The following is a 14,788-nucleotide window of genomic DNA, read 5'->3' on the forward strand; positions in this document are numbered from 1 at the left end:
TTTAGAAAGTTACCTTTTCCCTGCCTGAAGTTCCTTGAGGCTAAATTTGCATTTGCTCTCCTACTTTTGCCAGCCAGTAATTAGCTTTTGAACAGGTGTAAAGAGATGAGAAGTGCCTCCCAGAGGAAAACAAAAGGTTATATTATTACACTTAATAATACTATTTCTGGTTAGGAAACTGCCAGAAAAATAATTAAACAACTAATTCTAATAGCTATTCAAAATGCAATTTAATGGCGAAGTTGGATTTTAGGTAAATATTAAGGAAAATGTAGTTTTAGAAAGTTACTTTTTTCCCTTCCTAGAGCCTCCGGAGGACATTTGCATTTGCTCTCCCACTTCTGCCAGTCAGCAATTAGCATCTTAACAGGTGTGAATGGGTGTGAAATACCTTGCAGAAGCAAACACTAGGCTAGCCTGAACAAGCAGAGATTACTCCTCTGAACCTGAAAGAATATAGAGTGGAGCTGTGAGCATCCTTTTTGACATGACAGTGTCAAATCCTGCTTGAATGGCAAATCTTGCTTGACGGGTCTGCTGGGTTTACATATAACACTCAGGGCACACTTGAAAGGAAGAGAAACAGGGTGGCAAAACAGTTCTTGTGCATCCACTCTCTAGTTGCTGAACAGCCTACGTTTGTTCTAGTAAACTTCAGTCTCTGGATTTTACATAAAACAACTGAGGGATGCACTAGAAGGAAAGGAAACATGATGCCAAAACAATTGTGTATTCACTGTCTAGTTGATTGAAAACATTACTTTTGTTCTGTCAGACTCCTGTCTCTAGGTTTATTGTGGGTAGTAATTTCCCCAAACTGGATTTTAGTCTTAGATGTGTGAGGACACTAGGATGACACAGTACACACCTCATGCCCTCAAAGACCACGTTTAGTGTGGTTGAAAACTTTCTGCGTATTGAAATTGGCCAAAGTGGGTAGGGGGTGCCCCAGGAACTTTTACCACATTGGTTAGGGCATGCCCTGGAGTCACTCCTACCCACTAGCGCTTGCCAGGCATAAATGTGGCATCTCCAGGCACCCATTTCAGAATACTCCTGGACTAGAGGAAGATCAGAAACGGACTAAACCTGCTGTTCCAAACCTACTGTTCCTTGAACCAGGACAAAGAAGTGGAAGGGTAATACGTTGCCCTCCGGGTTAAGCTGCAGGGACATAATATGAGGCCTTTTCCTGCAAATACTCAGCTGGCTAGTGGCAACTGGACCTGCTGTTTGGCCTCTGCTTGACACCCTGTGAGCCTTTAAGTACCTGACACCCTGTGAGCCTATAAGTAACTTCCTGAGCCATGGGGGAGGGGAAAGGGCTACAGAGGTGTACTCCTGTGATGGGTTAGGATTTAAAGGACTATAGGCCCGATTTAGACTTTAGTGGAGAGGGTAGTCAGTCTCAATAACAACAGAGTACCCTTTCCGTCAATGTTAAGTTCTGCCCACCACATTTAGGGTCCGGTGAAACTTGAGTATGTGGACGGCAGAGACTACTCTGTCTCTGCCACCTACATACACCTCTGATGGCCCGACAGAGTAAGGACTGTCTGAGATGTGGTCATGTGTTTGCTCACCCTATTTACAGTGGGTGAACACAAGGCCGGTTTTCACTGTTCGTCAGCACCAGGTGAAACCTGTAGGTAACAGGCAGTGATAACTGTATGATGACACTCATGCCATTGGAAAGATTTCCCATGGCAAGGGATTTTCTTTTTCAAAATAAAAACAAAACTTGATGTACCTTCTATGACAGCTTCATACAGTCTTTGGATTAGAGTCTCATGATGAATTGTGTTGAAGCGTGCTAAAAGGTCCAAGAGAAGTAGTATAGTGACCCCGTCCTGTGCTACTGTATTTTTATCAACTTCCCAGATGGTCATGAGGGCAGATTATGGGGGTCATTCTGACCTTGGCGGCCTGTGACCGCCAGGGTCACCGACCACGGGAGCACCGCCAACAGGCTGGTGATGCTCCCAAGGGCATTCTGACCGCGGCGGTTCAGCCGCGGTCAGAAAGGGTAAACCGGCGGTCTCCCGCCGGTTTACAGCTGCCCCATTGAATCCTCCATGGCGGCGGAGCGCGCTCCGCCGCCATGGGGATTCAGACACCCCCTACCGCCATCCTGTTCATGGCGGGAAACCCGCCATGAACAGGATGGCGGTAGGGGGTGCCACGGGGCCCCTGCAGTGCCCATGCCAATGGCATGGGCACTGCAGGGGCCCCCGTAAGAGGGCCCCACAAAGTATTTCAGTGTCTGCGTTGCAGACACTGAAATACGCGACGGGTGCAACTGCACCCGTCGCACCCCTGCAACTACGCCGGCTCAATTCTGAGCCGGCGTCCACGTTGCAGGGGCATTTCCGCTGGGCCGGCGGGCGCTCTTTTGGAGAGCGCCCGCCGGCCCAGCGGAAATGTTTGAATGGCCACCGCGGTCTTTTGACCGCGGTGCGGTCATTTGTCGGCGGTACCTTGGCGGACGGCCTCCGCCGTCCGCCAAGGTCTGAATGACCCCCTATGTGTCTCTTCCTGGACAGAATCCTGTATGGGAGGCGGAAAGTATGGAGATATCTTTATTGGTTGTGACATCTGGGTGAATGCTGCTCTTTCTATCTGTTTACGCAGAAGAGGTTCCTTTGTGATTGGTCTGTAGTTGTTTGAGTCATGCGGGTCCAATTTGGTTTTCTTTAATAATGGTCATATGTATGCCTTTTTAAGTCTTCTGGAGAGACTCCTGATGTTAAAGATGTTGCTGGAACATACATTAAGGATGAGCCTAACATGCTTGATATTCCCACTCCACCTATTTGGGTTTGGGTTAGCCACGTCTGTGGGGCAATGAATAATATCCAACAAGAGATTGTGTTTTTAAGAAGTGGCTCACGGCAAAAGCCAACTCTCTCAAGATCAGTTAGGACAGTTCAGCAGATTATCACTTTTGTAATTCTCACGCAGATGTACTAACTAATGGCACATTGCTATTCAATATTGTAACTATGCCCACTGCTGTGATGTGTTCTGAAACTGTTAAAACAATAATAATGGTTTTTTTAAAGTTCATAAATGTCAAACCTTTAATAAATCGTTATTACAGAAGGTGATTTAAACAAGGACAGTTTGTCCAGTAGCCATAGAAAGGCCAAAATGACCAACAAATAACTTTAAGTGTGCCCACTGCAAATCCATGCTGGGCTTGTAAGAGGTCAGTCTAACTAGCACCATACGAGGCCATACATTTGTCCCAGAACATTGCATAAATGGATTTTTTGGAAGGGTGCCTGACAACAAGGATTACATCCACTAATTCAGGCGGTAGGTTAAATGCAGTCAATTGATGCTGTTCAATCTTCACACATATAGGTGTAGACTGAGCAGGTTCAGGTGGAGGACCCTGACTAGTTGCTGCACCAGAAGATCTTCAAAAAGTGATAGCCTGATTGGAGGACAGATGCTCATGTCGAGAAGTTCCAGGTACCACACTCTCCTCGTCCATTCCAAGCCATTAGAATATCTTGGACTCAGTTGTTCTTGATCTTTTCCAGTACTCAAGAGTAGGAGAGGCAGGGGCAGAAAGGTTTAACGAAGTTCTGTGCTGCATTCCAGTTGAAATACAGTTCCTATCAAGTGTTCCTTTAGAACCTCCACTATGTAAAACTTTCTACATTGTACATCACATTCTCAGCAGCGGTGAAAAGATTTAGCCAGGGCTCTTTTCACTGTTGGAAAACGCCCAGTGCACCTTTGAGTTGTAGACGCCACTTGTGAAGCGCCAGACAATGCCTCTTCAGCTCGTCCAGTCTGGCTTTCGGGGACCATGGCAGATGGTTTGCAATCAAGGAAATCCCCTGGTGCTCCAACCAACCCCAGAGGTGCAGAGTCACTTGGCATAGGACTCAAGACCCTACTGTGCCCTGCTGGTTGCCATACAGCACAACCAAGGTGTTATCCATTTGAACCTCCACAAGCCTCCCCTTGATGGGTGGCAGAAAGAACTTCAGAGTCACACAAATAACTTGTACTTACACAGCAGACTGATGTGAAACCAGGCTTCCAACAGAACCAACAGTCCTCTAATATCCACCTCCCCCAGATGACTCTCCCTGCCTAGCAGGGATGCATCTGTCATCACTGTTAGCTGTAGGCAGAGAAGGGAGGGAAACATCCCACAGGACCAATTTCTGCAATACCACCACCTCTGCAGATCATGAGCCATCACTTCTGAGATGTGGATGAATTCTATTAGATTTTCTTGATGCTAAGTAAACTCAGACATCAGATTTCATTGCAGTGCCTTCATGTGCCGCCTGGCTAGGCTTACAAGGAGGATGCAGGAAGCCAGAGCTTCTCTCACCATGATCCAGAATTGAGGCTGAAACATCTGATTCATTGTCTAAATGTCCTGGATTCACTGCGGTCGAGGGAAGGCCTGAACTGCACAGCTCCAATGAACGGAAGCCTCTGCAAAACAGTTGGGTGCAACTTCATTTTGTTAATAGTGAACCTCAAAGATGTCAGGAGATTCACCGTACTCTGGAGGTTGTCTATGATTGACTGTAGCAAGCCTGTCTTTAACAGCCAGTTGCCAATGTAGCAGTAGATTGTTGTCCTCAACTTCTGAAGGTGGGCAGCGACCAACGCCATCACTTTCAGAGTGTTGACGATCCTGAAAGGGAGTACAACAAACTGAAAATTCTCCTGGCCTACCCTGAGTTGTAGATAACATCTGTGGGACCACGTGATGGGCGTATGAAAATACACGTCCTGCATTTCCAGGATACCACCCAGTCTCCCAGGTCCAGAGCAGACAGAATCTAGGCCAGTGTGAGCATTTTTAATTTGTCCTGCTGCATGAAGGCATTAAGAGGGCTAAGATCAAAAATAAGCTGCGGTGGCAAGCATAACAACTTTCTCCTCTTTCCGAGTCCGGTACCCATTCAATAGCACCCTAGCAGAGTAATGCTCATAGCTCTTGCACTAGAATACCTAGGTGGTCGTCCAAAATTTGTTGTGATGTGGGGGGAATATTCCGTGGAACAAACAGACATGACAGGGCACAGCCATGTCAATCGATTTGTGAGACCCTTCTCTCAGATGATGGATCACCATCCTGCAAGAAAATTATGGTCCCTGCCCCCAGCAGATGGGAATGCACTACTAAGGAGGCACTAAAGTGGTTCGGTGGCTGTTGCAGCAGGTTAAAAGGAATGGGAGGAGTGATGTACTGGCCCGTACGCTGTCTGCCAGATCCAGGTCCACAGCTGATCCCAGTTTGACGCTTGGGGCGTATTCAAAGGTGAGGATTTTGCAGTTAGAATTATCCATCAGAAATGTCTAGCTGGTTGCCGCCCTTTGAACTTTGCATTGTAACATGGAAGCAAGCTGCATGCCACTTTAAACATTGCTAGGCCTTGTTAATCAATGTCATTGACTCTAAGAAGGAGCAGGCTTCAGAAAGTTGACGTCCTTTATACGGCAAGTCAGTGAGGGCCCTTAATATCAACACATAAAGCAGGCTGTGGTTCAGACGTGCATTTGTTTGCTTGTGTTTTGACAGCACACCTGTAAATCAGAGGTATTGCTAAAAATATACATAAAATGGGCTTTGAGTCTGCCCCTTTCCAACACTGGCTTTCTTTAAACATCCTGTTTTTCAGAATCTGGCTTGAGGGTTTGTTATCAGATCTCTGGCTCGGCTCTTATGAAGTTGCTGGCTTGCCCATCTCTAGCCTCCGCCCATCGCCTCGGTTTTGACCCCCTGCTCCTGAAGCGCCCCTCCAACACGCACCAAACATTTACCTCCTTCGCGCTACTTGGCCGTTTGCCCTCGCCTGAGTCTGGGGCCCACTGCACCGGGGCATGGGTCCGACTCCTCGCCAGTGAAGTTCCCTTCACTCGCTGGAGCGCTCCCAAGAGGAAAAGAAATCTTGAGTGGAGTGCCTTCCTTCCTGCCACCTTGTGCAACCTCCGGCGGCGCCGAGGCGGTGGAACCGGGAAGGTGAGGTCTGTTTTCGTGTTTTAGGGGTGTGCACATTTTCAGGTTTGTTTGTCCCTCCCACACCCCGAGGAGCTTGCTGTTTGTTGGAGAAGTTCTTAAGGGACTGAATGCGCCGTGCGTTTTACTGTTCTGTGATACAACATATGAAGCAAGATTATCTACGGCAGGTTCTTTAGCCAATCGAGCTTTCTAACCAGGCCTTGTTACACCTGTGACAGTCAGTGTACACATAGGATCCACGCAGCGGGTCTAACCTCCGAGGGTCCTTAGTACTTTTCCAAACCTCAACCTTTGATTTGCACCCGTCTCTCCAGCACTGCAGGTACATTTAACCCATACAGCTCTCAGCAGTATGCGCATTACCCTTACGTGGGTGCAGATGGCGCTTAACCCGATGGGTTAGCTTCCCAGGATCAGAATCTAGGACACGCAGCTTACTCACAGGACTCAACAGCACACTCACAAATCCGATTACATTCCCTCGCAGGATTTAAGCATGTACCCTCGCATTACACCAATATATCCACAGCAGGCGCTCCACCCGCCAGGCTCTCCTACCGGTTTAACACAACAGAAGAGCTCAAGGGCTGGCTCGCCAATAGTTCCTGGGTTTGGAGTCGCCTGGGACGCGTGCCCAGTTCCGTCACGCTTGGTGGCCCCCAATGGCTGTGGGCACGAGGCATTCACCCCTCTCACACTCTCTGCCCACAACGCCCCAATGTCCTCTGCGACCCCACATGACTCAGCTGATGATTGCCTGCTCTCGGCCGCACTCCAGGCGTAAGGACATCAGGAACAGGCCCCGCCCGGCCCGGGCGGACGGCAGCTAGAGCATTGCGTGGCGTCTCGGTCAACAAGCTCGTGCTGCCCGAGGGTCGCGGCCTCCCACCGAAAGCTTCACTCCTCCAGCCTCCCCTTACTAACAAGGCCCTGGCAGACCCAGGAAGACTTTTATCCTTAGCGCAAGTTATTAAGTCTAGCTAGAGACAGCTTTTTGCGAGACAGAGCTCTTGTTATCTCAGTAGAAGAGTTAAACAAGCATTGGCAAAGCCAATAGTTATCGCCTGTACAAGAGCTATTGGCTTGGCAATGTGTTCTTGCCATGTTTTACACCAGTGTGGTTACTGTTCAGCATCGTTTAAAGCTAGTGCCGTGGAGTGTCATAAGGTGGAGTGGAGGGAGTAGTGTTGTACAGTGGATTCATTCGAGTAGTGTCAGAGAGTGAAGTAGGGTGAGTAGAGTGTCGCACAGTTGAGGGGGGTAGAGTTCAGTGGCAGAGAATGTCGTAGAGTGTAACGCCTTATAGTGGAGTGGAGTGGTGTGGAGTGGGGAGGATTGAAGTGAAGTTATCTGGTGGATTGGACTGGATTGGAGTAGAGTGGGGTGGATTTGATTGGGGTAGAGTGCACCTGCGTAACAATAGTCCCTGTAGCCCTCACAGAGCAGGGTGGCACCAAAGCTCCAGAGGGGCCCCTCTGCACAGTACACTGTGCACAGGCGGCGGGCCCATGCCCTGAAAGCTCCTGGCTGGGTTAGAGAGGGGCTCCTTCATGTACTTTGCAGGGGTGGGCATGCTCAAGTTTTGTTACACCAATGTAGAGGGGTGGATTGGGTGGAGTGGGGTGTATTGGAGTGGATGGACTGGATGGGATGGGATGGATTGGAGTGGGGTGGATTGAAATGGGGTGAGGTGGATTGGATTGGAGTAGATTAGATTGGAGTGGCTGGACTGAATTGGAGTGATAGAACTGGGGTGGGGTGATTGGGTTGGGGTGAACTGATTTGGGATTGGTGGTTTGGAATGAGGTGGTTTGGAGTGTGGTGAATTCAAGTGGGGTGGATTAGACTGGACTGGAGTGGGGTGAATTAGACTGAACTTGGTCAGGGTGGATTGGACTGGAGTGGGGTGGATTGGATTGGAGTGGGGTGGTTTGGATTCATTGGATTGGAGTGGGGTGGAATGACCCAGAGTAGAGTAGATTAGAATGAGTTGGATTTAGAGTGGGGTGGGCTAAATGTAATGGATTGGAGTGGGATGTGCTGGGGTGGATTGGGGAGTAGAGTGCAGTGGATTGGAGTGGACTTGTTGGGGTGGTCTGACATGGGATGGATTGGAGTGGGGTGGGGTGGACTGGTGTGGGGTTGATTAGACTGGGATAGAGTGCAGTGGATTTGAGTGGACTGGGTGGGTGGACTGAAATGGGATGGATTGGATTGAATTGGTGTGGGTGTGGTGGACTGGAGTGTGGTGGTTTGGATAGAAGTGGGGTGGATTGAAGTGGGGTGGGATGGGTTTGATTGGGGTGGACTGGACTTGGTGGGGTGGAATGGAGTGGGGTAGACTGCACTGACATGGGCTGGACTGGATTGGAGTGGGGTGAGTTTGATTGGGTTAAACTGGAGTGGGGTTGACTGGGAAAGAGGTGGAATGGAGTGCAGTGGATTGGAGTCGGTGGGTAGGTGGAGTGAGTAGATTGCAGTGAAGTAGATTGCAATGGGATGGGGAGAAAATTGGGGTGAGGTAGATTGAATTGGGGTGCGGTGGACTGGGATGGGGTAGATTGGGTTGCAGTTGATTGGGACGGGTGGATTGGACTGGAGTGGTTTTTGTAAGGGGGTGGATTAGAGTGGGTGGGATGGGCTGCAGTGGGGTGGATTGGATTGGGTGGAGTGGACTGCATTTGAGTCAGTGGATTGTGGTGGACTGGAGTGGAGTGGATAGGAGTGGGGTGAATTGGATTGGTGTGGGGTTGCTTGGATTGGTTTGGGGTGGATTGGATTGGGGTGCATTATTTGGACTGGGGTGGATTTTTGTAGTGAAAGGATTTGGCATGGGGTAGATTAGAGTAGGGTTAAATTGGAATGGTAGGGAGGATTGGATTGGAGTTGAGTTGGGTAGAATAAAGTGGTTTGAATGGGGTAGATTGGAGTGATGTGGATTAAGGTGAATTCGACTGGAGTAGGATGGAATAAAGTGGGGTGGATTGGGTTGTGGTGGATTGGAGTGGAGTGGTTTTGATTGGAATAAAGTGGAATAGATTTGAGAAGGTGGATTGGGTTGGAGTGGCTTGGATTAATGTGGGGTGGATATAACTGGGGTGGGATGGACTGGACTGGAGTTGGGTGGAGGTGAATGGGATTGTGTGAGGTGGATTGTGGTGGATTGTAGTGGGGTGAAATGGATGGAGAGGAATGGATTGGATTGTAGTGAGGCAGAATGGATTGGGGCAGATTAGAGTGGGACAGATTTGAGTAGGGCAGATTGTTTTGGATTGGGGTGGGTCAGATTGGAGTGGTACGCATTGTTTTTTATTGGAGTGGGGCTGATAGTTGTGGACTGGAGTGGGGCGGATTGTTTTGGAATAGAGTAGGGCAGATTGATTTGGCTTGGAGTGGGGCAGATTAGAATGGGGCAGACTGGAGTGGGCAGAATGTTTTGGAGTGGGTTGGACTGGGGGGGATTGGGGTGAGGTGAGGTGGATTGAATTGGAGTAGACTGGTTTGGGGTCGACTGGAGTGGGGCAGATTGCGATGGTGTAGATTGTTTTGGATTGGAGTGGGTCGGATTGGAGTAGGGCGGATTGGAGTGGGGCAGATTGGAGTGGGCCAGATTTGAGTAGGGCAGATTGTTTTGGTTTGGAGTGGGTCAGATTGGAGTGGTAGGAATTGTTTTTTATTGGAGTGGGGCTGATTGTTTTGGACTGGAGTGGGGCGGATTGTTTTTGAATAGAGTAGGGCAGATTGTTTTGGCTTGGAGTGGGGCAGATTAGAATGGGGCGGACTGGAGTGGGCAGATGTGGGGTGGTCTGGCGTAGATTGGATTGAGGTGAGGTGGATTGAATTGGATTGGGGTAGACTGGTTTGGAGTCGACTGGAGTGGGGCAGATTGAGATGGTGTAGATTGTTTTGGATTGGAGTGGGTCGTATTGGAGTAGGGCGGATTGGAGTGGGGCAGATTGGAGTGGGGCTGATTAGAGTGGGGCACATTGTTTTGATTGGAGTGGGGCGGATTGGAGTGGGGCAGATTGTTTTGGACTGGATTGGGGCAGATTGTTTTGGATTGGAATGGAGCAGATTGGAGTGGGGCAGACTGTTTTGGGTCGAGTGGGGCAGATTGGAGCAGGGCAGATGGAAGTGCAGCGGATTGTTTTGGATTGGAGTGGGGCAGATTGTTTTAGTTTGGAGTGGGGCAGATTTTTTAGAATTTGCATGGGGCAGACTGGAGTAAGGCAGACGGTTTGGAATTGGCAGGGGGCAGATTATTTTGGATTGTAGTGGAGCAGATTGACGTGGGGCAGATTGTTTCGGTTTGGAGTGGGACAGAATGGAGTAGGGCAGATTGTTTTGGATTGGAGTGGTGCACATTGGAGTGGCGAAGATTGTTACGAGCTGGAGTGGGGCAGATTGTTTTGGGTTGGAGTGGGGCAGATTGGGGCGGTGCAGATTGTTTTTGAGTAGAGTGGGGCAGACTGTATTGGATTGGAGAGGGGCAGATTGTTTTGGATTGGAGTGGGGCAGATTTTTTTGGCTTGGAGTTGTGCAGACTGGAATGGGGAAGAATGGAGTGGGGCATATTGTTTTGCTTGGAGTTGGGCAGATTGGAATGGGAAAGACTGGTTGTTTTGGAGAGAGATTGTTTGGATTGGGGTGAGGTGGACTGAATTGGATTGGGGTTGACTGAATCAGGGTGGATTGGAGTGGGGTGGATCGCGATGGGCAGACTGGAGTTGGGTAGATTGTTTTGGATTCAAGTGGGTCAACTTGGAAATGGGCAGATTGCTTTAGTTTGGAGTGGGGCAGGTTGTTTTGGATTAGAGTGGGGCAGATTGTAGTGGGATGATTGTTTTGGATTGAGTGGGGCAGATTGGAATGGGGCAGACTGTTTTGGACTGAGTGAGGCAGACTGGATTGGGGCAGATTGTTGTGGATTGGAGTGGGCAGGCTGTTTTGGACTAAGTGAGGCAGACTGGAGTGGGGCAGATTATTTTGGATTGGAGTGGGCAGATAGTTTTGGACTGAAGTAGGGCAAATTGGAGAGGAGCAGATTGTTTTAGATTGGATTGGTGCAGATTGTTTTGGATTGGCCTGGGGCAGATTGGAGTTGGGTGGATTGGAATGGGGCAGATTGTTTTTGATTGGAGTGAGGCAGATTGTTTTTATTGGAGTGGGGAATATTATTTGGATTGGAGTAGGACAGATTGGAGTGGCGCAGACTAGAATGAGATGGGAAGATTGGAGTGTGGTGGACTGGAGTGGATTTTGGTGAGTGGATTGGTTTGGAGTGGCTGGATTGGATTGGTCTAGGGTCAGTTGAATTGAGTGGAGTGGATTGGTGTGGGGTGAGGTGGGTGGATTGGCATAGATGGGAATGGGGCGGATTGGAGTGGGGTGTATTGGAGTGTAATGCATGATTATGTGTTAAAACACAATTTAGAAAATTACACATACAAAAGGAACAATATTTAGAACAAGATAATTGTCATCTTTTGAAAACAGCGCCCACAAGCAAAAAAACACAAAACATGAGTGGAAAGTGAGAGAAGAAGACTTGGAAAAAGAAAAGAAAAGAAAAGAGTTAACTATAGAAAATAAAACGTTGAAACTTTGTCTTGCCAATCACAAACCTTCTGTTTGCAGAGCCCTAGAAGTTAAAAAGAACAAAATTAATTTGAATCAATCAGTGGTCTGTCCCTGCTCCACAGAAAGGAACGGAAATGATGCTAGGCCTGCAGTGATCAAGTACGAGGTTATAAAGTAGAATGCCAGGCAAGCTAACAAATGGTAAGAAACAGATGGGCTCCAAGCCTTTTTTAGTTAACAACAGTGTCTTGCAAGTGAGACACATGTGTGCTAGTGCATGATCTTGCAGGCTCGACCCTTAAAAGGAGAGCAATCAAGGGCCAACCAATTTGTCGCATTTCTTTAAAGGCATTCTTTTTTATTGGATTCCTTTCTGTTATCATATAGCTTTCAGGACATCTTCCTTGGACAAGACTGGATAGGAAGCCCTCGAACGGACCATTTCCATTTAATTTTAATTTGCCTCAGACAGAAAAAAAGAACACCAGACCATCAGCTCTAAATAGGATGGGCAGTCTGATGCCCTTACTCCACCAGCCCCTACTCTGTCGGCCGTCACAGTAAGTTTTCTGACAACAAAGCCAACAGAGCACCATTGACAGAAACTGAAACTCCATCCGACTCAAAACAGAGCTTTAGGACTGAGGGTCTGGTAGACTGGGTACCCCTTCTTATTTGTGATGGAGTACTCTGTCAACAAAACTCTAAATCGGGTCTTTGGTTGTTGACCTTGAAACTTTTATATGATTCTGGCATGTTTTTCTCTTACAAGTTTATTTTTCTCCTTTCAAGTCTGCTGACAACGTGGCTTCACACGATTGGCTGGCCTCAAGAGATGGCTACTTTTTTGCCAGGAGCTGGGTTTTGCTGCTCCGTAGGTGAAGCGGTATAGCTTCAAGCAAGGCATACATGAAGGATGCCTATGTGGTCCTTCAGAGTGGATGTGACATTGATGTGCTTCTTCAGGCTGGCATGAAAGATGATTTTCAGTGAAATGACAGCAGAGTGAATTCAGGGATGCCTTCAGTGCCACACTGACAGATAACCATTGCATGGACATTAGCTCTTAAGTCTGAGGCTGGTTATATTTTGTAGAGATTGGAGAGCTAGTAATATACTGTTTTAGTTTTTTTGATCGTGTGGACTTTTGAGCAGAGGCTGCTGCTCACAATGAATCCATGTGATTGTGTGGTTGCTAAGAGTTGCAATGTGAAGCCATCTAACTCCATGTTAAAAATACAGTCCTCGATCAGTGCTTTTGTGGTGCTGCTGGTCATGAGGATGAATGTAGACTTCAACAGGATCAGCTTCACCAAGGCACCAGACAACCAGGCTTGGCTTATGAGAATGAGTAAGGCTGTGGGTGTGTCAAGGTCCTTTACTATGAAGATTTTCAAATAGAGTGGTGCAGTATCAACATCCACCCAAATTTAAATTCCATTGCTGCAATGGTGGCCTCCAAGAGGTTTCATGAACAAGCTGAAGGTGTGACGTGCAAGAAAGGTCCTTGTGATATTCCACAAGTCACCAGTGCCCTCCAGGATCTGAAGGCACCCACCCGGATGAAAATATTGGTTGGAGGGATCAGAGGAGGGCCAATGCAGTAGAGTTGTTGAATCTCATGTCTGTCGACAGGATTATGATGATGAGCAGTAGTGAAAGGGGCAGAGAAAACGAACAGGCTAGGCAGTGTCAATCTACTGTGATTTGAAGGTCGCAGATATGACTTTCTAAGTTGCTGTCTCAGTGCTGCATTGTGATTTAAAGCCAGCTTGATGTCCTGTACAAGACAGTTGTTCTGATTCCATCGTTCAGTTGGATAACAATGTCTCACTTAGTTATCTTCTAGAAAGTAGTAGGTGAACAGTACCTGAGCAGTTAGTGAGGATGTCTGAGCTGAGGTTCTTTCTTTTCCAGTAGGAGAATTAGTCATGTTTGAATGAGTCAAGGAAGATGCATTGTCTGATATAGGATGATAACTTCTTTTGGTAGGTAGGTAAATGCTTCTCTGTTGAGGGGTTTCATGATGGTGGATGTGACAATGTTAATATGGTATTTGTTTAGGAGCAGCCTGAAGGTGGTTTATTTTGTTACGTTATGTGGTGGAGGGGTACTTGCGTGCACTGTATGTATGGTGCCTAATTTGACTTTTTGGTGTGAAATTAGTCAATAGTGTTCAACCTTTCTGGAGAAAGAAAAGAAGCATAATTGTTACTGGGTGCAAACTAATGGAATGTGTGAGACTTGTTTTTTTTCCATTTCTTGGGTGTACCAAGATGCGAAAGGGCTTTGTATGGGGAATATATTTTCTTGGAAGTAAACCTGTTGATGCTGGCTTCTGAGTGAGGTTCAGAAATACCCCAGAGGGTGAAGAGAGTTGTGCGATAGTTTGTGGTCATCAGGTTGATGATGTCTTGTTTGAGTGTGGCAAAGAGGGTTTCCTTGATGGAGCAGTGCTGCAGTTCTATGGTATGGAGAGTTTTAAGTTGATAACAGTGGGTAGGCGGTGTGTGGCGGATATGGATCAGGATAGCGCAGTGATGTTTCCAGTGCAGTGGCATTGTGAAATGGCATCAGTGAGGCTGCAAGAAGATAAAGGCAAGGTAAAGGGGTTTATTTATGTCTTGTTTGAGGTTCATGGTATTAAGGAGGTTGAAGATTTATTTCTTTGGTTTCTTTTGTGAGTACTATGATTACATATAGGTGAGGTCTCTTGGGAGAGGAGTCTCCTGGGAGGATAAAATCCCTGATAAAGATGTTATTGTAACAGTGGATGGATGTAATAATCAGTTTAGTGCTGAAGTTATATAGGTTTTGTGGGTGCCTGGGAGATCAGGCTTACATCGGACAACTTAACTAAGAGTTGTCAGCATGGGAAAACCACTGGCAAAAAGGTTCCAATATATAGGGAAAAAATATAAAAGCAGAGAAGATGATTAATCAATTGAAAAGAACTCTTGAGCTGAGTTGCATGTGGACTGTGCCTTATGTAACGGAAAAATGGTAATGTGTAACATCAGCAAATTGCGGGCTGAATATGCCATGATGGTTTGGGATGGGTCATAGTTCATATTGCTCCTGTGTGTCATACAATTGCAAGAACATTTTAAATTAAAAAAAATGCATACAACTGAAATATAACAGTAAGGTTGGGTGATGGCAAGCAGGTGAACTGAGAGGAGATTTAGAAACCCTTTTTTATTAGTT

The 14,788-nt window shown here is 47.4% G+C and overlaps 1 protein-coding gene across 5 annotated transcripts in view; it reads right to left on the reverse strand.

The window, feature by feature from the left end:
* Positions 1-14,788, reverse strand: part of RGL3 (ral guanine nucleotide dissociation stimulator like 3) — a 319,494-nt gene that overhangs the window by 169,925 nt on the left and 134,781 nt on the right. Inside the window, exon 1 of one of the 5 annotated variants that reach the window (XM_069231884.1) lies at positions 5,803-5,934. The exons of the other annotated variants lie outside the window; for them this stretch is intronic. The gene's annotated coding sequence lies outside the window, so the exon portion shown is untranslated. Of the gene's footprint in view, positions 1-5,802; positions 5,935-14,788 lie in introns of those variants that run through there. 5 annotated transcript variants of the gene reach the window in all.

Source organism: Pleurodeles waltl, chromosome 4_2, assembly GCF_031143425.1.
Source record: "Pleurodeles waltl isolate 20211129_DDA chromosome 4_2, aPleWal1.hap1.20221129, whole genome shotgun sequence".
Taxonomy (NCBI): Eukaryota; Metazoa; Chordata; class Amphibia; order Caudata; family Salamandridae; genus Pleurodeles; species Pleurodeles waltl.